General features: G+C 39.2%; 1 protein-coding gene across 1 annotated transcript in view; it reads left to right on the top strand.

The window, feature by feature from the left end:
* Window positions 1-24,928, top strand: part of SNAP91 (synaptosome associated protein 91) — a 160,743-nt gene that overhangs the window by 16,597 nt on the left and 119,218 nt on the right. The window lies entirely within an intron of this gene.

Consider the following 24,928-nt stretch of genomic DNA (forward strand, 5'->3'; position numbering starts at 1 on the left):
GGGTGGGGTGGGGGGACCCCTATATATATGTACATATGTGTGTGTATGTATATGTACGTGTGTGTGTGTGTGCGCGTGTGCGCGTGTGATGTATGTATGATACCTGAAAAATGGTGCCCACTAGATTAGGTGTTTCGCAGCCCCCCTTCCCTCTCCACCCCCTGCCCTCATCCAGGTTAGAGGAAATCAGGGGTTGCACAGTCAGAAGCCAAAAACAAAAACACAAAAGATCGATTCGTGCAAGGTCAAACTTGTCACTCTAGTTTTCTCCTAAACACATTTTGGATAGTTTAGAAATATATCGTCTTTTCAGTGTTGCTCCCCAGGTTTTTGTGTGTGAGTGTGGGCGTGGGTGAATGTGTGTCATATGTGACCACACCACACTGAAATACATTCAAGGTATTGAATGAGGAAATCGCACTTCATAGATAACAGGCCTTTCATTGCACACATTCTGGCGTACACTTCTTTGTCCCATTCCCAGAAGATGCTGGGTGGCATGACTGCTGTGGTCACAAAATGGATGTAGTTTCTCCGCGTTTGAGATGATGGTACAGTTTTAGATGAATACACTTAAATTCTGAGTATTTTTTCATAATTGATTTTTTTGATGGAAAAGGCTTTATTCTGGTCTGGCATCTATATATTTCTGAAGCATTTCATTCGATTGACATAGTAAATATTTTGTTGTTGAAAGTTAAGCAGAGGCACTTAGAAAAAGGCTTCTACAGCTTTAAGTAGTGAGGTTCTTTCTTCATAAGTAGGGCTACATGACAATATAATCTGCAGTCGCTGCTCAGTCTTTTTGGCCTGCTGAGGAGTCTGTCCTGTTATGATGCTTGTTGGTAAAGACCAGTATTGAGAGGCACAGGTATAACCATTCCCATCTCCTCACCCATTTTTCTGGTTTTCTTTTGCCTCGGGCCTTCCCGTACTGTCTTCCTTGTGCAGCTTGCGAAAATGGCACCAGTGTCAGAACTGACTCTTGCACTGTTATCTATATAAGTAAAGCTTGATGAAGCCTACAACTGGACATTGTAAGAGTTGTCTAGCCTTGTGAATCTGTTATCTCATAGAACTGAATAATTTTGTTTTCAGAAGCTTGTCTGAGGGGAGGGCACCATTGCGCCTTTCCTGAAGGAATGTTTAACAAAATTTATTAGTTACAGTTTCATATGTTACATATGCAGTACAGGATGAGAGAGGCCACCAGGGCCAGGGCCTCTAACATACGTGGAAATTACCGATTCGTGGCCAGCTCATTTTGCTGCAGAATGCTGAATCATTTGGCCATTTTTCCATCAGTTTCCCCAAGTCTGGAAGAATGATTTATGTCTTAAAGGTGTATGTCAGTCTAGAAAATCCTCATCATAAGAAAGGCATAGGGTATGGATTTGCTGCAAGCTGATCTATCATAGTGATAGATCAGTATATCAATATATTTCAGAGACTATTTGCAGGTTTGAACATTTCATTAAAACATCATTCTGATAAAGACTGACTTCTCCAACTTTAAATATTTAGTCATCTTAGTATTTTAAATCTGGAAAAGTCTTTTAAAAATTTTGAAGGTGGGAGGTTTTCCAGTATCTTCAGCAATATGTTAGTGAGTGGGGTGATTTTTAAGATATGGAAAATAGGGGGAAGATTTCATGTTAAAAGAAAGCAGCTGAAATAGGATCTGGTGTTGAATTATTAATATGAGTAGTCATAAGAGCTAAACATTTATTGACCAGTTACTATATGCCAGGCGCTGAGCTTTATGTTATTAATTTACCACCACTTAACAGGTTCAGTGAGTGTAATTAACTTTCATAGCTTGTGACCACTGCACATAACTGCCATCTCGTTTGTTTAGTAATATTCTCTATTGAGGGGGGAAATAAAAGGAACCATATGAGCTTAAATTGTCTAATCCCTAAAACACCCACCCTGCTTGCATGGCTTTGTGTAAAATTGAGCATCATGTTCCACATGCATATTGCAATCTCTATCATATGCTTGAAAATTTTTTAATTTTGTCATGTAAAAAATGACCCCAAACTAAGTGCTGAGGAGTATTGATTAGTGGTCTTTCTTTGTATTGATTAGTGGTCTTTCTTTTTATTGTTTTACTTTTCCAGTAAGTCATGAAATAAATCATCTTCCACTTAAAACTAACCTTTGGATAGAACGTGGAAAGACAGGTATCACACTAGTAATATGTACTGTTCTAAGAAAAGATGGTATCAGAAACCTGAATATATAAGTCATATTTGTATACATCAGAAAACGACATCTTTTCTCAGAATTCTTTGTTAAGTTCCTTTAAAAAGCAGCAAATTACCTCAGTAATTTATTCGCAGGTTTTCAGTAACACACTAGTTATGAAAGTAAATTGTACTTGTTATTAAAACATGCAAACATGACTAAGTTTCTTCATAGGCACTGAAGCATTCTTAAGTAGTTGGTCTTTTAGTTTTCAAAATATTCAATACTGGTTGGAAGTAAACAAGCTTGAAATAAAGTTTTATTTTGTTATCAGTTTGATTTGTGTATAACAGTTAGGTTTGGACTTTAGAATGGAAGATTATAAAAATAGAGTTAGCCAGACGCAGTAGCTCACGCCTGTAATCCCATCACTGTGGGAGGTGGAGGCAAGAGGATTGCCTGAGCCCAGAGGTTGGAGACCAGCCTGGGCAGCTTGGTGCAACCTTGTATCTACAATAAATAAAAAACTTGGCTGGGTGTGCTGGCATGCGCCTGTAGTTCCAGCTACTTGAGAGGCAAATGCAGAAGGATCGCCTGAGCCCAGCAGGTCGAGGTTGCAGTGGCCGTGAGCATGCCACTGCACTCCAGCCTGGGTGACAGAGACTCCAATTCAAAATAATAATAAAATAACAACATTGACTTTGCACATGAAAATTAAGCACCTAACCAATATTAATTTGACATTTATTTTTATGGGCCCATCTATACTTCCTCACTTCCTTTCCTGTGTAACTTTTTGTACCTATTTGATAGTACATAATACATCTAGGACTCAAGGAACATTCACTATCTTTGTTACACTGTTTGATACTACAGTGAGTTTTTGCCTTTCTGTTTTGTAGTTGAAGGCCTAAAGGAAAACCCAGGCCAAATAATAAAGTAAAAAGATCTAGTGGGGCACCCAGTACCTATCCAATATCGTGTCAAGGTTAAACCAGAAAAATAGAGTTGACCCAAAGTCAATTTCCTGCAGGGGGAAATTTGGTAAGTTTTGCAGCCCCAGTATAAGATTCATTTCAGTTAATAGCACTTATGAATGATTTCTATGTATGCTACATTATTAAAGTATCCTATCATTGAAATTCATTGAAATTCAAACTTAGACATTACTATTAACAGCAAAACAAACCTTATGAATAGCCTAATTGGTCCTCAGTAATCATATTTTTTCTCATATTAAACTTCTTGAGTGTTTTTCTTTTTATTTTATTTTATTTTTTTTGAGTTGGAGTCTCACTCTGTCGCCCAGACTGGAGTGCAGTGGCCGCTCCCGGCCACCGCAGCCTCGACTTGCTGGGCTCTGGTGATCCGCCTCAGCCTTCCAAGTAGCCGAAATTACAGGCATGCGCTACCACGCCTGGCTGATTTTTTTATTTTTATTGTAGAGATGAGATCTCGCTGCCCAGGCGGGTCTCAAACCTGCGGGCTCAGGCAATTCACTCACCTCAGCCTCCCAAAGGCGCGGGATTACAGGCTGAGCCACCGAGCCCGGCTGGGTAAACGTTTTTAATAGTGAGTTTATCCCACATAAAAAGCAAGTGTTTCAAGTTCTGAATCTCATGTTTGAGAGATACTACAATTTTACTAATTATTCTTTTCCCCCAAATAAAGAAAAAATAAAATTATATTTCTTATAAGAATGTCTGATGCAGGTAGTAAGAGATATGGACTGTGTTTGATTCAAGGCAAATATTGCCAAATTACTACAAAATTCCTGCTACTTTAATTTTATTTACAAATATCTATTTAAAAAGTAAGAAATTTTATGAGTAAAGATAGAATAAAAGTGTAAACATAAAAATTAATTTGTTTTGAATAAATTTACTTTGCAAATATGAAATATATTTTAATTTATAGAACTGTTTGCACACTAATTTATATTTGTGATAACTTAATAGGACTTTCTATAGTGGTGAAGGATCTAAAAAAAAACTTAATAAAATTAAGCGGAACAATGTGTAAAAACATGACTGAATACTAGGGGAGCTTTCAATATGAGAAGTATGCTGACTTACTGCAAATATACTTTACTTTGATTCCAGTTATTTTCATTTAGTTATTTATTATTGTCTAAACACGCCCTCTCATTTTTCTGTACTGGGGCTCTGTTTCTTCCTCTTGATTTCACCAGAAGACCCAGCCCAAGTGTGGAGATGGTTTTGAATAGATTTAGTTGTTTTTTAGGCAGTCAAGAAGAGATGGGAAAATACAATTCTGAAAAACATTTTATCTGAGTATAGTTCCTACCGCAAATATGTCAGGGGCCCAATCTGTGTGGTTCTGTAACATTCTCGGATGCTGTTCCGCGTCGTAGGAAGAGAGAGAGGAGATCATGTGAGGTTCAGGGTTGGCAGGAGCAGAAGAAGCAGAAGAGTGGCAACAAGCCTTAGATAATAAGGAGCATGCTTTAGAACTGACTTAAAAAACCGCCAAGCAGGCTTTATGCTAGCTAGTGCAACAATAAGGACTTCTTTCTGGATCCTTTTGCGTTCTCATTTTTTAGAGGATCCTTTGTTAATCCTAATTTAATGTCAGATATATTTAGGTCACTTTAGATCATTTTTTCCCTTTTTGCAATCAACGTGGTTAGTAAATACTTTCTTAGAACTGGTATAAAATTGATTTTTAGAAATTGTTTTAGTGATTTTTAAATGTTTATATGGAAAAATGTAAAATTATAAGTTGGTAAATTTATAACTTAATTGCAATATTAGCTTGCAGCATTTTAGATTAAAATCTAGATTTTTTTATGCATTGCCACATTCATTTTAATGTGTAATAAATGGTTGCTGAAGACTTATTTTCAATTTAATCTGTGCACTTAGTTGCCGTGGATCTCTCTCTTAGCTTTTCACAAATAAATATCTTTTAAATATCTTACCAACTCCCTTCAAATTGATTGATGGAGGATAGAGTGTTCTTCAGAGCTTATCTTGGTTTCAGTAACTTGGTAAAGAAGGTCAGAAGAGCCACAGAACCCTATTCCCTGAGGGCCGAGGATGCTTTCCTTACAGAGTTGCATTTTAGGTGACTCAACTCCTGAGCCAGCACCTACCGAGAGAGCCTTCAAATAGAATCATAGGGCATTTAAATCATTTGAAAAGCCACTTTTCTTGCCATTAAAAAATATATTCTCCATTTCATTTCTTATGTAAATTCCTTTCTCTGTTTAGAGAGGTGTGTTGTTTGCTTGTGAAGGGGAATGCTGGCTGTGTTTTTCTCTTAGGCCTTTATGTAATGTGGGACTTGCCCTATTTTTTTTCCCATCGAGGAAAGAGTAGTGGAATGGCATACTCCAGCATCAGTTGCACGATGACTTATGAGTAAGAAGTGATGGACTCTTCCTTGAAGTAGTTAGGTAAAAGCACAAACCAGAAATAATTGTACCCTGAAGCCCACAATGTTTCTATAGCTGTTTTCTTGCTATCCATTTGTCCTAGGTGTGTGATGATCCTCCTCCCCCTTGTGTGCAGAAGATTTCTTTATTGTGCATCTTTAAAGAGAATCCAGCACCTTAAAAAGGATTTTTCAGTGTGCCATTTTTGGCTACTCAGGAGAAAGAGAAGCTAAATCTTTGCCTGCTTGGTGTAGTTTTGCTCTTTGACTTGATAATTTGATTATTTTCCTAGGGTTAGCACTTTTATTTTAAACTGTAACTGTCCTTTCTACATGAGTTATTCTACCTGTCATCTGTATCTCTAATTCCTCCTCCCTCTCTGATAAGCATGGTCAAGTATCTCCATTTAAAACAACCCCTGCCACATATACAACTCTCTTTAGGGACTTTGAGCTCTTTCAGCAACCAACCTGTCAGTCTTTGCCTTGTTTTTTGACAGCCAAGCTGAAACAGTGATAACTTGCCATTCCAAAGAAAACAGACAGCCGGGCTCGGTGGCTCAGCCTGTAATCCCGTGCCTTTGGGAGGCTGAGGTGAGTGGATTGCCTGAGCCCATGGGTTCGAGACCCGCCTGGGCAACTTGGTGAGACCTCATCTCTACAATAAATCAAAAAAATGAGCCAGGCGTGGTAGCGCGCGCCTGTAGTTCCAGCTACTTGGAAGGGTGAGGCAGAAGGATCGCGGGAGCCCAGCAGGTCGAGGCTGCGGTGACCGGAAGCGGCCACTGCACTCCAATCTGGGCAACAGTGAGACTCCAACTCAAAAAAAAAAAGAAAAAAAGAAAAGAAAACAGACAAACTCTACCTCCTCTTTTGATATTCTGTGTCTTGGATTGGCTTAACTTATGAGCGAGCTATTAGAATTGCTACTGGGTGCTAGACATTGCCTGCTCAAGTGTTGTTCACCCTGAGAGTTGTCCCTCATCTCTCAGATCCAGCTATTTAAAAACTCCCTGAAATCTCCTTCTCCAGTTGTCTTCTGCTTATGTTTACTTCAGTAATACACTTCATCTGTAAAACGAAGAGTAATAAAAGTGCCTACCTCGGCTTTGTGAAGAATAGTGAGATAATGCATGCCAACCCAGAGCCTGACACACAAATATGCAGTAATGATCAGTTATTACTACCATTACTACTGCTGACCATTGCTAGTATAATTGTTGCTGTAGCTACTGTTGGTACTCCTAGTATGTTACTGCTACTACTACCACTATGACAACTGCGTACCTATTTAGTGATCTGGACCTTGCTACTTCTTCATGTTTGTTTTCTCCCCCCTCCTGAATTGTTTTTCCTTTAACTCCAATTTTCTCTTTCCATAGTTTGGAAGGTTTACATATACTGGAGGAGAGGTTGCCAAAAAATATATAAACATTTTAAGAGATGTTATTTATGTCTTACTTTTACTTTGTTGTAATCAGAAGTAGCTGGACGCTGATGGTAACCACTTTGAGCACCTTTTATAATTGCAGAAGTCAAACTTGACTTATATTCATCTTTTGTTATCAGTATACATTGAGTCTTACAATTTTAATGCAGTTTTTTCCTTCTTAAAATGTGTATACATTTTTTGACGGCTTCTCTCTATATAATATATATGTAATATATGTTATTCTTTTAGTGATTACCCTTAAAATGTAATATGTGTATACAAAGTCTAAAGTAGATCAGTATCTCTTTTTTATTTCCAGGGTAAAGAAATGCTAACTTTAATCACCCACTTCTGACATATGCCATTATTATTCAGCATTTTAGTTCCACTGTAGTTTTAACCCCCAAAGCTATACTTTATTATTTGATGCAGGCAGTGTTTATTTGTTTGTTTGTTTTTGAGAGCACTTCTTTTTTTTAATTTTTATTTTAAAGATATGGTTTACAGTTGAGGCGATGTTTATTTAAATGGACTCACCTGGTAACTAACTTATTTGCTCACCATTTCTTCATTATGTCTAATATTTTTTCTTGAACTATGTCCTTTTCTTGAACTATATTTTGAAGGACAGTATATTTGTATATAAAATTTTAGAATGATAGTTATTTTCTCTTTGAAGATAATATTTTAATCATTTGACTTCCATGTTGCTCTTAAGAATTTATATATCAAGCTATTTGCCATTAGGTAACCCCTTTTGGGGGGTAGGCTGTTTTCAAAATCTTCTATTTGTCTTGTCCTTCTGTAGTGGAGTATGTCTACATTGATGTAGCTTTTCTTTTGTTTATTCTATTTGATATTTGTTTGGTTTTCTGACTCTGAGAATTCATGTCCCTCATCAGTTCTGAAAAATTCTCAGCCTTTCAGATATCATTGATTATTGTCCATACTTATTCTTTCTTTTTCTTTTTTTTTGTCTTTCAAATCTGATTAGACATGTGTTAGACTTTATTACATCCTTATAACTCTAAATATATTTTTCATAGTTTCTAATGTTTTCTGTTGCGCATGCTTGTTTTTCAGATATCTTCCAGTTCATTAATTCTCTCTTTAGCTGTGTCTTGTCTGTTTTAAAATATCCTAGTTTTAAATTTTATTCATTTATACTATTCTTTTGGATGTTTTTCAAATTTGCCTCATATTTGGATAACATTATATTTCTTGCTCACATTTTTTAGTTCCTTTTTTATTTCTTTACTATTTTAAACAAAACTAATTTTGTATTCTATATCTTATAGATCCGTTACATGAAGTTCTATTTCTTTCGTTGTTTTTGCCTGACTCTCAATCATGATGTTTCTCCATGTATTTTATAATTTTAGACTATGTGGTCATGTTGGCTAGAACATCATTTATGGGAATCCTGAGAAGCCTAGGGTCATCTATAGAAGTTTTATTTGCTTCAGATAGGTCCCACAGGTGCTGCTACCCTGGCAGCATCTGAAGTTGATTTCTGCTCTTAGAACTTCTCATCTAGTGCAGGTCCAAGTTCATAATCCTTATCAATAATTTGAAAATCCAAAAAGCTCATAAAACCATATTTCTTGTCACCTGGTAACAAAAGTTTATCGGATATAATCTTTATAACTAATATGAAGGTTCATATGTTAAGCTACAAAAATATCATATTATGGTGTGCTTTTCAGTGGTGTTACTTAATATATGATGTATGCATCATAATATTTTTGTAGAATCTGAAAACTCATGAATTCTGAAACAAATATGACTGTAAGGGTCTTAGATATTGAAGTGTGGCTCTGTAGTAAAAATTTGAATCCTGAACTTCAGCAAGGAGAAAGCTATGGTTACAAATACCCCAGAGATCTCTTCCACCCCACCCCCTCAATCTACCTAGAGCCTAAGGTGAGTGGGACATGTCTTCCTGTTGTCTCTCTTTGCTAGAAGATACTTTTTTTCCTCCTAATTTTATTAGGTGAGAACCCCTTTAAGGATCCCAGCTTTATGTAGGGGGTCTTAGTTCCAAATAGTCACCTTGCTCAGTCCCAGAGACCTTGTCTCCTGTTCCCCACAGGGCTGTTAAAATTGAAGACTCTAGGCCACTTATGTTAACACTTATGTTAGCCTTCAGGGCTACCTTTTCTTCAGTATTACTTTATTATGTGGTTTTCTGCAACTTCTTTCTTTTTTGGCCTTAGGGATTGCTGTTATTTTCTTATGAGTTCAACCAGATGGGTGGAAGGATGCCTGTAATATTTTCCAGGTTATCAGGGGTTTTTTCCCTTGATATTTCACCTGTATGCTAGATCTGGAACTAGCCTGTTTTCCTATTTGATTTTGCCAACACACACATATACTGCACAGTTCGTTCCTGAGCTGCTTTGAAATTCATTAGATTTACTATATTCTTTATTACTTTTGGGCCTTTGCACATGCTGTTTCTATATTCTAATATATATATTTAAAACCTCTTTTCTAAAACTCTAGCCTTAGGCATTCTTTCTCGGTGTAAGTGGCCTCTGGTGTATATACCTCTGTGGTGTCACTCCTGGAGCTACAATGGGATTCTGTTTAGGGTTTTTTTCCTTCTCTAGTCTGCAGTTTCTTTGGGATCCCCTACTCCTAACACCAAACATCACATGGTAGCAGGTTTTGGTGAATATTTGCTGAATGGTTTCTAAATTTTCTATTTAAAGATTTTACTTTTGACTGGGCATGGTGGCTCATGCCTGTAATCCCAGCACTTGGAGGCCAAGATGGGCAAATTGCTTGAGTCCAGGAGTTCAAGACTAGCCTGGACAGCATGGCAAAACCTCGTCTCTACAAAAAAATTTAAAAATTAGCCAGTCATGGGGACACATACCTGTAGTCCCAGCTGAAGTGAAATGCTAAGGTGGAAGGATCACCTGACCCCAAGAGATTGAGGGGATTGAGGCTGCTGTGAGCCATGAGCATCATGATCATGCTACTGCACTCTGACCTGGGCAACACAGCAAGATCCCGACTTAAAAAAAAATTAAAAATGAAAATAAAATGAAGATTTTACTTTTACCTGCTACCTTCAGAAGAACAGAGTTAAACCTGATCCATTCTCTCAACAAAACTGGAAATGAAATAGAAGTGTAAAATTGGAGGAATACACACACAAAAAACATAAAATTCTTTAATGTAAGTGGTTAATATTTATTTCCTAACATCTCCTTAATACATGCATGCTCATGATAGGATAAAAATTTAAAGAGAATTTTAACCTTGATGTGAAAAGTTAGAACAATGAGTAAGTTAGTAAATTGGAAAAAATGTTACATTTTCAACAATTATATCTATAATCTTTTGGTTGTGGAATTAAAACATATGTGTACTTCTCTTGGTACATATCATTAACTATTAGGTATGAGATGATTGGGGATTAATATTAGAGACAATTATTCACCAGCATTGTGTATGTGCACCCATTTTCTTTAGAGAGTTTTGAGTTTGATACAGTTAGATATCATTGCTTTTCTTTCTTTTCTTTCCTTTTTTTTTTTTGTTTATTAAAGAGAAGGGTCCCATTCTGTCACCCAGGCTGGATTACAGCGGTGAAATCATGACTCACTGCAGCTTTGAATTCCTCGTCTCAAGCAATCCTTCTGCCTCAGCCTCCCAAGCATCTGGGTCTGTAGGCATGTGCCATCATACCTGGCTCATTTTTCAAAAACTTATACATGTAATTTTTTTTGTAGTAATGGGGTCTCACTGTATTGCTCAGGCTGCGTTGCTTTTCAGTATCCATTTTATCATTCAGTAGTACGTACATTATACATGGTAGGAATAGTTATAAAAAGAAAAGCATAATTTCAAAAGTAACTGAATACTCCCAATATTCACTGAAATCTGTTATGCACTTGCATGATAATATTGCCATTAGCAACCGGAGGCCATTGGAAAAGCAGTGAGGAAAGGGGACAGGCTTAACCTACAACTTAGAGGTTCTTTTGTCTTTACACAGAGAGCAATACATGTCGACATATTTAATTTGATTTTTAATGGCCTGTTTGGAGAAATCAGAAAGGACTTTTAGTGTTGAGGCTTCCAGGAGCTTTTTTAGCATTCGTTATTCATTTAACAAATATTTGGATATTTTCCAGATGCCAGGAATGGTTCCAGGAGGCAGGGATACCCTGGTGAAAAAGATATCCACAGCCTTTGGCATAAGAGCACTTGTGACTTAGTAGGGGAGACAGAGAAAACGAAAACAACGATAAGTGATCCAAAAGGAATGAAGGCTTCCAGGGAAGGTGCAAACTGCAGTGTCGGTGCACTGCCAAGGAAGTGATGTCTGAGCCCAGACTTGAAGAATGAGTGGGACTTCAGGAAGGGGCGGTGCGGCCCAGAGCTGCTGTGGACACCGTCTGGGAGGAGTCTCCCAGAGAGCAGGACACGCTGTAGGAATTTAGGGAAGGTGACGGCTGCTAGAGGGGTGAGCTGAGGAGGGCAGGGGATGTTAAGAGATGAGCTTGAGTTGTGCATGGCCCACAACCCGGAGGGCCTTTTAGGAGAGAATCTCAGAAGAGAGAAAGGAGAGGCTCTTAGCAGTTGTCCAGCCTCCTCTTTTTTACAGATGAGGAAACTGAGTTCCAAAGAGACAAAATCACACTTTCCATATGTGCAAATACTGAGTAATTCTTATCTGCCTATCTTGGACAGGTGACTGAATGTGTCATTACTTTGTTCACCTAGTTCTGGTTGCTACTTCTATACTAGAGAACCTCACTATTAACGTGGTTATTGTCAGAGTGTACAGTGTACAGCTGTTCCAACTTCTGGCTAACTCATTTAGTCAGACTATGTCTTAATGCAGTTTTGTTAATGTGTTTTTTCCCCTAAAACATCAAGGTTGCAGGTGTTCGTGTTTTTCTGGCCTCTTCATTAAGTACTTTTACATGTAACATTCTGGCTTTCGCTACCCTTAAAAGAGCATGAGTGTACCCATGGAAGGTTCCATGGCAGACTGCTTGGAGGCTGAGCTAGAGAGTAGGCTCACTAGCTGTTTAACATCTGCATCTCGTCACTGCTTTGTGTTTCTCTATTTGTTCTTTTTGTTTTTCACTATAATTATCAACATGGTCCCAAGGAGTTGCTGAAGTTTTAGTTTTATTGCGTTTTGTGGAGAACCATGTGCTGTGATGACTTTACTATGCCCGTAGTCTGGTGTGTGTGTGTGTGTGTGTGTGTGTATACCTTAATGAAATAGAGATTTGACTTTGGTTCTTGTTGTAGATGATACTAATCATTTCATGGATTAGTGCTCTGAATTAAGAAAGAAGCATTATCAGTTCAGCCCAGCATTGCTTTCTCAGGAGGAAAAATAGTATGAATTTAGGACTCAATTGGTGAGAGTATAAATCTGGGTGCGGTGGCTCATCCCTGGAATCCCAGCACTTTGAGAGACCAAGGTGGGTGGATTATTTGAGTCCAAGAGTTCGAGACCAGCTTAGGCAACATAGCAAGACTTCATCTCTACCAAAAAACTAGCTGAGCACGGTGGCACATGCCTATAGTTCCAGCTACTCAGGATGGTGAGGTGGAAGGATTGCCTGAGTCCAGATCAAGGCTGCCATGAGTTGTGATCATTGTAATCATGATACTGCACTCCAACCTGAGTGACAGAGTTAGATACCAATTCAAAAAAAAAATGTGGCGGGAATATAAATTGGTATAAAAATTTTGGGAGGGTGGATTGGCAGTATCAGTCAAAACCCTTGAGAATCTTTGACCCAGCAATTTGAATTCTACAAATTTATCTCAGATAAATAATTGGAAAAATATTTTGTTTTCAAAACTAATGTGTTACATCGAGGTACATATAGGAATACAAAATCGGATACACCTAAACACTTTATTTAAAAATGATGGTGTATTCAAGCAACTAGATACTTGACAACCTTGAAAAATGTCATTAAAGTGTATTTGGCTTGAAAAGACAATTTATGAGGTATGATCTAGTTTTCATTTTTAAAAAGTGTGTATATGCCCATAATATAGATTTTGAAAGAATATAAGCCAAAATTGAGCATTGTCTGTTAGTGGAAGGATTTTTGTTTTCTACTTTATGCTTACATTAGTCATGACTGCTGTGTTTGCAGGTTATAGGAATATAGATCAAAGCAGTTGGGCAAAAAGAGAAATGTTTTAGCCTTAGAACCACCATGAGGAAGAGGCAGGGATGAAGCTGGACCTCTCTGGTGCTCCTCAGGATTCTGCCTCCACTCCTGTTCTCTTGTTACCATGTCATACGGTCGTCATGAAGACCTGCTTCAGATGAACTTTCCCAACGCCTGGAAACAGCAAAACATAGCTCCCAGGCTCACATCATCCCAAGTTCACATCGTCACAACCCCACTGAGAAAAATGGGCTCTCTTTCTAGAGTTAGCGTTTCCATTTACGTGGCATGATGATACACGAGGGAACCCCAGAGCCCAGAGTTTATTTGTTAAAAACTGTATATGTATTCTTATGTACATGTTTAAACTTCAGTCACCTTCAGAGTACTCTCTATTTGATGCATTACACTCATCGAGATACTTTTCCCACTGCTCAAGACAGTCTTTGAACTTGTCAATTTTGATGCCTTGTAGTGTTTCTGCTGTTTGGTATTTCACCTCTTCCACATTGACCAAACATTTCCCTTTGAGGACTTTTTTCATCCAGGGAAACAAAACAAGTCTCTTGGGGCAAGATTGGGTGAATAAGGAGGGTAGGACTTGGGGGACATGCCATTTTTTGATCAAAAACTGCTGAACACTCAACTCAGTGTGGGCAAGTGTGTTTTCATGGTGGAAGAACCAGTCGCCTGTTGGCCACAACTTGGGATATTTCTTCTGCAAATTGTGATGCATCGTTCTCAAAACTTCCAAATTAAAAACTTTGGCCATTTGATCTGGGGGAACAAATTCCAACTATACTACAAGGGGACCCACCTTCCAAAAGATAACTCTGGTTTTTGGGGGTCCCCCCCACTATAATTGTCAGTGTCAACTAGAACTACATTGGTGGGAACACCAAGAACTAGTGGCTTGATACATGTTTTGTTTCTTGCTCATATCACAGTCTACTGTAAATGACGTCTTCCACAGGAGATTCTACCACCTAGGACTTCTGAGTTCCCCACTGGAATCTGTGTGTCTGACTGACAGAAGGAGGAAGGCGGAAAGGGGCATATCACAGGGGAATATTTAGGTTCAGGCCTAGACGTATCTGCCTTTATTTCATTGTAATGGCCTCACCCAAATTCAGGAGGAACTGAGATGTAGTCTAGCTGTGAGTCCCAGGAGTAAGACGAAATGGGATGTGAACGCACAGGATTGACTCTGCCATGCCATGGAAAAATTAATGGGATTATAGTTTGTCACCTCTGTCTTAAAACACACACATACTTTTTTTTTTTAATATCACTGAGATCTCCAGAAATTTTACTGCTACAGCAGTGGGATCATTAATCTTTAGCAATAAGCTGACTACGGTTAATGCTTTTTTCAGTGAGGCCAGATGATTCTGGAAATGGATGACTAATAGCTGGCCTGTGAACTCTGCATATTCCTCCATCCTTGGCAGACATTGCAGGTTAATCCTGGCACTCTTATCTGCAAAGCTTTGATTTGGCCTCAAAGCGCATCTGTATTCAGTGCTTTAGAGTGCCACTGTCAATCACAGTTGACACGTAAGATGAAATGGATTTGCTGTCTCTAGCCTAAGTAACTTATCCAGGCTAAACACTAAGGCAAGCGACTCTGGATTTCCATAGACACCCAGAGCTGGCTTCCAGGACGGCTGCCTCCAAGCCTGGGATTCATTGGCGAGCAGCCTTGTCTTTATAAGGTAGTAGTTGAGTGCTGATGAGTGTGATGAGGTTCTGGGAGAAGTTCTTCCGCTCTCTGCTTGATAGCAAAAGGTGGTTGTTCTTGATTTCATATTCTGCATCAGCGGAGGCAGCGATGGCTATTGAGGTACAGGGAAAGGGTGTTTTTACGTTTGCATTTAAAGTTTAAACTTTCTCACACATTAGTAGCCGGGAAATTTTCTTCGAGTTGCTGCTTAGGTACCTACAGTATGGTTTCTATTTCAGTTTAAGGTAATGCTCAACCCAATTTTTTGATGTATGATTCATCAGCAGCCTCTCTTTTCCTGTGAGATTTAAGTGAAGAACAAAATAAAAGGACTTTAGAGTGGGGGCTGCTGACGTGATCACTTGCTGTGTCTGGCACATGTACGTCACTGATCGCTGTCATTCTCAATCCCTGTGAGGTAAAGATTCTTGTCCCCAGTTTACAGAAGAGGAAAACAAGGTCAAAGGAGGCTAAGGAACTCATCCAAGTCCCCACAGTAGTGAAGGGAAAAGTCAGGATGTTTTCAGAAATCTTAACTTGTAAAGCCATGTACTTTTTTTTCTTTTGCAGAGTGTTTTTTGCTCGTTGTCTATCTGTAGTGTCACAAGTAGCAATAATCCGAAACAAAAGCAAAAATACTTAAAACACCAGGTTGGGCATCGGTGATGTGTGCCTGTAATCCCAGCCATTTGGGAGGCTGAGGGAGGAGGATGCCTTGAGTCCAGGAGTTCCAGGTCAGCCCGGGCAACATGGAGAGACCTCCCATTTCAAGAAAAGTCGAAAAGGAAAACACACACATGCACATGCACACACACACACAATCATATAACCATAGGATTATTTTTGGAAAGAACAAATGGGGTGAGAGCAAAAGGCAGTTAATTAACTAATTAGATAGTGGGTAAAACTCTATGAAGGCCCATCTCTGTCTAATGGTGAAAAAAGTGGGAATGGGTTCAAATGACTGTCTTGAGCTAGTCTCGCCCCTCATCAGTTATGTCTTTTGATGATTTGCTACTGAATTACTAATTTTAACGTACTTACTAATTAAGGACCTTGGGAGGTGATAGAAGATACAGCAGAAAGAGTGCTGCTTTGTGATCACAGGACCTAGTGTAATTCCAGGCTCTGTTGCTTTCTGGCTGTGATCTTGGCCAGAGAGTTTCTTTGGACTTCAATCTCCTTTTTTGTAAGGCATGATGGGGTTATGGTAACATTCAAATGAGTACCTTCATTTAAAATGGCAGTAACAGCAACAACAAACTCCAACCCTTAATTATTCTACAAATTATTGTTATCAGAGGAAAAAATATTTGGGACCCAACAGTTATCTTCAGGTACTGTATGCAGAATAAATATGCAGAAAGGGCACAGCTTCAGCTGCTCTGGGCTTATTTTTGACATCTGCTTGAGAGATGATAGTTTATTCCTAGAAGATACTAAAAGAGAATAAGGGTTCATAATTTTGGTTTTGTTTGTTGGCAATGTTCTAAATATTAAAATACAAGTAATACATTTGACTAAAATCATCTAAAATCAAATACAAATGACTTTGAAATGTCTGCTAGTGCTTACCTTTCTTAGTGTAGATTATTGAGACTTGAGGTTTTAGGCTCAGACTTGACTTTTTTAGATATTTTAAACTTTTCAAATATTGAGGTTCTTAGTAAAAGAAGATTATTGTTTCTTTAAGAAAATAATTGGTAGTAGTCCACTGACGTGTTTAAGATACACAGGAATCAATGAGGCTAAAATATGGAGTGACTTTATAATTGGGCCTGGGTTCTTCATATTAGCATGTCATACTGTTCTCAGATTACAGTTGGAGACATCAGTGGGAATGGGGAGACATTAAATGTACTGTTTTGCACTTAGCGCAAATAAATTGCCATTAAGAAAAGATTTATAACATATTTAGAAAAAAAGTTGGCCTAATAGGGAAGTTCATTAAAAAATGATGATCAGGCCGGGCTTGGTGGCTCAGGCTGTAATCCTGTGCCTTGGGAGGCCGAGGTGAGTGGATTGCCTGAGCCCGCGGGTTCGAGACCCACCCAGGCAACTTGGCAAGACCTCATCAAAATCAAAAATTAGCCGGGCATGGTAGTACATGCCTGTCGTTCTGGCTACTTGGAAGGCTGAGGTGGAAGGACAGCCTGAGTCCAGCAGGTCGAGGCTGCGATAGCTGGGAGCGTGCCACTGCTCTCCAGTCTGGGTGACAGAGTGAGACTCCAACTCAAAAATAAAAATAAAAAAATGATGATCAGCAGATGTGGTGGATCCCAATTTACATTGTATGTGCTTGTGGTGAAATAAATACATTTGGACTTTGACAATTTTTAGTGCTAATGTAAAGGTAAACAAGACTGAGAAGAGCCATATAACAAAATATAGTCTTTGAATAAGGTTACTGATGTTCATAGTTTGGACTGAAGACATTTTGAAAAACTGTTAGTGGATAATTGAATCATATAAACTACATGTAAGAACTTAGTCCTTATAGCTAACAGTAAGGTGTAATTGTGATTAAGAATTTCTAACACTGGCTGGGCTCGGTGACTCAGCCCAGCACTTTGGGAGGCTGCGGTGAGTGAATTGCCTGAGCCCACGAGTTCGAGACCATCCCAAGCAACTTGACGAGAGCATGACTCTACAATAAATCAAAAATTAGCCGGGCGTGGTAGTGCTTGCCTGTAGTTCCGGCTACTTGGAAGGTTGAGGCGGAAGTATCGACGGAGCCCAGCAAGTCCATGCTGGAGTGGCCGTGACTGTGCCACTGCACTCCAGTCTGGGCGATGAAGTGAGACTCCAACTCAAAAAAAAAAAAGAATTTCTAACACTTAAACTAATTGACTAGGTGCAATATAATTTTAGGGAGGCTATAATTTGTAAAGCTTGTCAAAATCTTAAGTAGGTCATAATTATGAGCTACTTTGTTTTAAAACATTTTTGTGTGTTATGTTATATAGTTCTTAAAATTGCAATTATTAGCCAGGTTGTATTTAAAGGTATGAAAAGGGCAAACACCTGCCTTGACTCAGAAGAACCATTTTTGAGTTAAACTTTCTATCTTAAAATCCCAAGAATTAATTGTAGTAGTAGAGCATTAGAGTTGAAATGCATAAGAAAATTGAGTATTAGCCATTTCCACATCATAGTGTGACTCATTTTATATACGTATAAAATTTTGGTTATCTTATTTAAAATAGTGTTACACTGTAGCTTAAATAATTTTGTATATTATATGAAAATTCTTAGAACTATTAATGTCTTCCTCATACAAATGTAATAATTTGTTTTAGACTAGTCAGTATGGGAACCAAACTAATACCACCCATCTTATTTTTCTTTATGTGCATAGCAGAAGAGGCAAAACTGAAAGGGCTTGAGATTGACAAGCAGAGACTGTTTTTCATAAGACTCACCTGTCTCTCTTGAGCTAACAATTCACTGTTCCTGTGGAAATGCGTAAGATTTTAATGTGATTGGCCTTCTCTTTCCTTAGAGGTATATCAGTCAGGATGCATATCACGAACCAAGCAAAACACTTGTTTAGTGTCTCTGTTGCTTTAGCAGAAGTGGACTATTTTATTATTAATGTGTACCTGAGCTGCACTGTGTTTTGTTAGACCCACAAACCTTCTTTCAACAAGTACTTCCTAATTTTGAGATCTTGAAATACCTAGAATCTTTTGAGTTATACAACAGGAGGATAAAGCGATCACAGGACTCTTAAAAAGTTGTGCTAAAGGAGAGGCACTTCAGACGTGTGTTACATTTGTTTTGGATAACAGTCTTATTCATTCCTCAAAAAGGTGTTTGGTCATCATAGTAGTATTAGGAAGTACTCCTTGAAAAAATTACAAATATTTAAGTTATTGCTTTTGTAGCCATAATCATTAGGAAAACCATCAATATATGAAACTCCTTTTTATCCTTGTGTTTAGGAAAAAAAACTTACTTGGCCAGGTATACATATAATCCAAGCATTTTGGGAGGCCAAGGTGAGAGAACTGCCTAAGCCCACAGGTTTGAGACCAAACTAGTCAACTTGGTGAGACCTTGTCTCTACAAGAAACCAAGAAAAACTAGCCAGGCATGATGGCGCATGCCTGTAGTTCCAGCTACTTAGAAGGCTGAGGCGGAAGGATTGCCTGAGCCCAGCATGTCGAGGTTGCAGTGGCAGTGAGCATGCCACTGCACTCCAGCCTGGGTGACAGAGTGAGACTCCGATTCAAAAAAAAAAGCCAAAAACTTACTTCAGTGTAATTTTATGTGAATTAGAAATGCAAAGATGATTTTAACTGTTTGTTCAGAGATAGGGTGAAATTGGAAGAAATCATTAAGATTATTTAAAATGTCTTAATGTATAAAATAAGAATGAAGTAAATGATGAAGAATGGAAAAGAAATAAGAGGGAAAAGGGAAAACAATTATAGTAATCTACTTAAGGTAAAATCTTATATTCTGAAAGAAACGAAAGAAAAGTGAGACTGCTGACATAAAGAAATGAAATGTTTGGAGACAAATACTTGACATGGATTAAGAAAATTAGGTATATGTTAATTATATCCATATTATTGTGGAGTGATAGTCAATGAATTATTTAATGAATTATTTTCTAAATGTATGACCTCATTCTTTTGTGTACTGTCTTCTCTTTTGATCTTGTATTAGATTATAGAGTGAAGGGAGCACTATCATACTGAAATTGAGTTAATTTTAACAAAATATTTTTATATTTATCTCAAAATTATTTTGAAGTTTTCATTTTCTGGTTTTTAAAATTTTCTTATATAAGCTACTGTTTCTTAACATTCTTTGAGTAAAATATATTAAGGTTTATTTATCATTGTTATATTCAGCAGTTTTTACTGGAGGACTTAGTATATTCTTCTAGGTGTTACTTTTCTTGCTTTTATGGTTTTATAATTTGGTAGGAAAACAAAAGCTGAATGTTAAATTGAGAGGGATTAAAAAAAATGCCAGGGATTAGTAGGATGACTGAAAGCTGTGCTGTGTAGTCTCATCGACATGTTGTAAAGACTTCAATACCTTCAGGTATAAAGAAATGGCTGATAGTGCAAGTACCAAGACGACGCTCCTGCCGTGACGGCGCTCCTGCCGTCAAGCGGTTTTGACCTGTCACCAGCTTTTGTTTCTTTGGGGGATCCTCGACGTCATCAATGTTTCAAATGGGAGGAGAGAAGATGCTCAAAGCCCTACTCGGAGCCAGGATGGGTGGCACGCCTGCAGGTGGAAAGCTTAGAGCACAGGCACCTTTGCTGCTTCTGAGCAACATGCAGTTTCACAGGGGGCTCAGTCAGCAGGGGGTCTTCCATAAGCAGAAAAGACACAGCAGCCTCTACTGAGAGCTTCATGGGATAGACTTGTCAACAAGCTAAGAATAATAATATACCATAGTGAGTGATAAAGCGGAGGTATTACTGCTGTAATGTGAGAGAACACAGAGGTGGGATTGGCCAATTTTGCCTGAAGGGAGTCAGGAAAGGCTTTTCAGAAATGGTGGTGTTTGTCAGGCTATTTGATGAGTGACAGTTTGCCAGACAAAGGTTTTTGAGTGGACATGGCATATTTAGTGAGTAGAGAAAAGAAAAGAGAAGTAGAACAGGGCTTTGTAGAAAGAATCACAATCAGCTTTACGTTTTCTTTTTTTTCTTTCTCTTTTCTTTTCTTTTCTTTTTTTTTTGAGTTGGAGTCTCATTCTATCACCCAGGCTGGAGGGCAGTGGCAGGCTCATGGCCACCCCAGCATGGACCTGCAGGGCTCCAGCCATCCTTCCACCTCAGCCTTCCAAGTAGCCGGAACTACAGGCACGTGCTACCATGCCAGGCTAATTTTTGATTCATCGTAGAGAAGAGGTCTTGCCAAGTTGCCCCAGCTGGTCTCGAACCCATGGGCTCAGGCAGTCCACTTGCCTTGGCCTCCTAAAGTGCTGGAATTACAGGCTGAGCCACCAAGCCTGGTCTATTTTATTTTCTTAAGCAGTGACAGGCCATGCAGATTTTTAAATAGGAGCATTCCACTATCAGATTTGTTTTTTAGGACTATATATCTGGTTATGCAGAAGATGGCTACATTAGAACAAAGGGAAACTAGATGAAAAGATAATCGAGTGAGTCAAGTGATCATGAGAGCCCGAATAAGGAAAGTACCAAAGGGATAAAATTATTCCTCCTCCCCCAACCCATGTCTAAACAAGGCAAGAATATGATTGGATGCCAGAGTCTCAACATTTATGCTTCAGAAAATGTTATAAGAATGGTCAGAACATACCCCACCTTGGCACCGTTGCCTGATTGCAACCTGAGAATATGACTGTTGGCTAGGGGAAAACCCCTCTGTGCCACCTGCAGATACAGTAACACCCACCAGTTTAGAGGCCCAGGCCCCCCTTTCATGTGGGAAGAAATCCTACTTCCAGCAGAGGGCTAGAAGTAGTAAGAGCAACGCCTACTGTGTTGTTTGGCATAGACTAAGAGAGAGAAACAAAAAAAATTAATAAACACTTTGATTTTCCTTGTCAGAAAACATCCACCCCATTTGTTGTGAAAAATAACTAAAGTTAGGCCAACATAAAGAGGAATCACCTTTAATTTTAGCAGGTCACAAGACTATCACACACTGCTTCGTTTCTTCTTTAATCATCCTATAGGGCGAAACTAGAATTGGATCTCAACTGTCATTGAGCCGTTCCTTTTCCCACAATGATGCTATACTGTTAGGAGCTTCTTCACTCCCAGCCATTCCTTCCAATTTCCTGTACCCACAACCCAGCAGAACACACTCCTGACTCCTAACACGGTCCCACTAAGTGGATTCCCATCCTTCCAGTCCTCTCTGCACCCAACAAAACTGGTGTTCTCAAAATGTCTCTTTGAGCTGATTATTCTCTTGTTCTAAAATATCAGTTACTTCATATAAACATATGCTTTAATGACCTATCAACAATTTCAATGGCCTATCACCCACAAAGAATCCACTTGCTTTTATCTCACATTCAAGGTCCTACCTAATGTGTTGTCATCTTTTTCTTCCTATAGCTCTTATTTTTTTTTTGCCTTTAACATATTACCCAGTTTACCTACTTATCATATTTATTACTTTTTGACTCTCTTATTCCTACCTCAAGTGTAAGCGCTACAAGAAAAGCATTTGAATACAATGAAATGTGTTGCTTCACTAATATATCCCAAGCTCCTAGCATAGTAGTTGCACAGTAGACAATATTTGTGACGAACCTGGAAGGCACTCTGCTTTGATCTCAGTTGCCTAAATCCTGGACTTCCTTCATCTCCTATAGTCAACACGGATTTTTTTTCTTATCTTTTACTTGAGTTCTTCCTGTACCAGGCCTACAAAACAGGTGAATACAAAATAAGTAGCCAATTAATACCTGAGAAACTTCATCAAAATCTCTCAGGTATTAGTTGGCTACTTAGTTAAGCACTACTTTGATGTTATCACATGCTCTTCTGAATATGCTGGTCATATTTATATAACTCATAATAAATTCACTACTTGGTTTTTTAAGAGTTAGTAGCCACAGAGGCATTTAACAACTTCCAGAGGGTAGCGTGCAGTGTGTAAATATTGAAGAATTCCTTTTGTTCAAAGCACTGACAAAGCTTTGTACTTTAAACTGTGGCTGCCAGGTCTTTGAGGACTAATTCAGCTAATAACTTACTGAAATTTAGGTCCAAATTAGGGCCCAGGTCATTTTATGGGGATACAGTCACTTTCATGCTTTACTTTTATGTAGTACGTTAGGTAGCCCAGCTAAATGTATAGTGTAATATACTACAGCTTTAACAACTTTTAGGCCAATGACTACATCAGTTTGGATTAATGGAATGATTTAATAGATGACACTAAATTTACCAATTGTAATTTCAATTAGAGCTTAATCAAACTTTACTGCTGTTTTTCATGGAAGTACAACTAAGTGAGAATGTGATGAATGCCAACTTCTATAAAGCTTATTAGAAAAAAATTAGAGGCCTTGTTGCCAGTGTGTTAGCTGCACAGTTTTGCTAATTCACACAGATGCCTTTTTTTGTTGATGGGCATGAAAGTCTGTTTAGGCAATTTTAGTGCCTTATTCTAAGAATAAGTTATGCTAGCTAGGTTTTGGCTTTCTTGGAAAATAATTTTTATGTAACAGTGTTAAGTACTTGATAAAAGTCAAGCTTATTAAGTCCCAAGACTTAAGAATGGACATAATTTAGGATTTAACATGACTGATTTGATTACAGTCAGCCAGCTGTTCTATGCCTCATGCGACCCAGCTGTTTCTGTCTCTTAGTCTATGCAACACAGTAGGCGTTGCTCTTACTACTTCTAGCCCTCTGCCGGAAGTAGGATTTCTTCCCATGTGAAAGGGGGCCTGGACCTCTAAACTGGTGGGTGTTACTGTATCTGCAGGTGGCACAGAGGGGTTTTCCCCTAGCCAACAGTCATATTCTCAGGGCGCAATCAGGTAACTGTGCCAAGGTGGGGTATGTTCTGACCATTCTTGTAACTTTTTCTGAAACATAAATGTTGGGACTCTGGCATCTAGTCATATGCTTGCCTTGTTTAGACATGGGTGGGGGAGGAGGAATAATCTCAGAAGGACACTTAGCGCAGCCAAGGGGTCTGTTCTTTGAGCTAGAGAGAATTTTAACAAAGCCTATGCCCACATTGGGTGTGCTTTTCCTTTTTGCTACGTGATGTGTTTCTTCTGGAAAAGAGGCACAGATCTTGGTATAGCTCATTTTAAAAATAATTGTCATGGCTTTATCTCTATATCTGTTTCTTTGAAAAAGAAGAATCATTACCTGATGGTTTTAGGGTTTCTTGTAACTGTGACTATTGTTAAATGTGATATTAAATAGTTACTGATTATTTTTTTGATAAAGGATAGAGTTCCAAGAATTGGAGCAACTATTACGGGCTTTTAAGATAAGGAGAAAAAGAGCATTTGTTGTGATTCTCTTGAAAAAAAGATTTATTTGATATTCGCTCTATATCAGAAGTGTTGCTAGTGAAGTAGAGCTCCCAGTTGGTACACAGATACTTGAATAAATCTGCATGACATTGTGAGACAAGCTTTAAAGTTGGGGACTGAGTGCTGTGGAAGGACTGTGTTTGGCCGAGTCCAAGGAAGCTCGCAAAGGAGATGTTGTCTGAGCATCCCACATGAACGAGAGCCCACGAGTGATCAGGTGGGGGGAGAGAATGTCAGGCCAGGGGAACAGCAAAAGCACACACAGCTGTGAAAGAGCACAGAGGCTTCCTGCCTGGAGGAAAGCTGTGTGTGAAGAAGCAGCAGGAAGTAACGGCAGTTCGGTGGCAGAAGGCCTGTGTCCGCCCTCCGCAACCCGGGTTCCTCATCTGAACGCACGACGTGATTTGAGTGACTTTTTCTCAGTTTTTCCGGTGATGGTATAACACTAGTGCCAGTCAAGTACAGGAAAGAAGAGCTACTTTGTTACGTACAGTGGCTCCTTCAGGGTGTCCGGGAGCCCAGATTTGGATGGACTGAATTATACGAAACTGTTCATTTGACCAGTAGATTAGCATAGTCATATTTGTATTTAGAACCCTAAGTGAGAGCGGATTAAAATCGAAGGGGAGTCTGGGCGCAGGGGTTCATGCCTGTCACCCTGGTGCTCTGGGAGGCCGAGGCAGAAGGATCGCTTGAGCCCAGGGGTGCCAGGCCAACCTGGGCAACATGGTGAGGCCTCGTCTCGGAGAAAAACAGCATTGGCCCAGCGTGGCGGCTCACACCGGCAGTCCCAGCTGCTCGGGCAGCCGAAGCGAGAGGAGTGCTTGGGCCCGCGGATCGGGGCTGCCGTGAGCCAGGGCGGCGGGGTCTACGTGAGCTTCCAAAGCGGATGAACGAACGGGGCAGGACAGGGGGACGGGGCCTGGGCGGCCGCGATCGCGGCGGAGCGGCAGGAAGGGCGTCCGGCGGGGGCGGGGCCGGGGCGCGTGGGGGCGGGGCCGGGGCGCGTGGGGGCG

Source organism: Carlito syrichta, unplaced genomic scaffold (genome assembly GCF_000164805.1).
Source record: "Carlito syrichta isolate Samal-C Ts95f unplaced genomic scaffold, Tarsius_syrichta-2.0.1 Scaffold306592, whole genome shotgun sequence".
Taxonomy (NCBI): domain Eukaryota; kingdom Metazoa; phylum Chordata; class Mammalia; order Primates; family Tarsiidae; genus Carlito; species Carlito syrichta.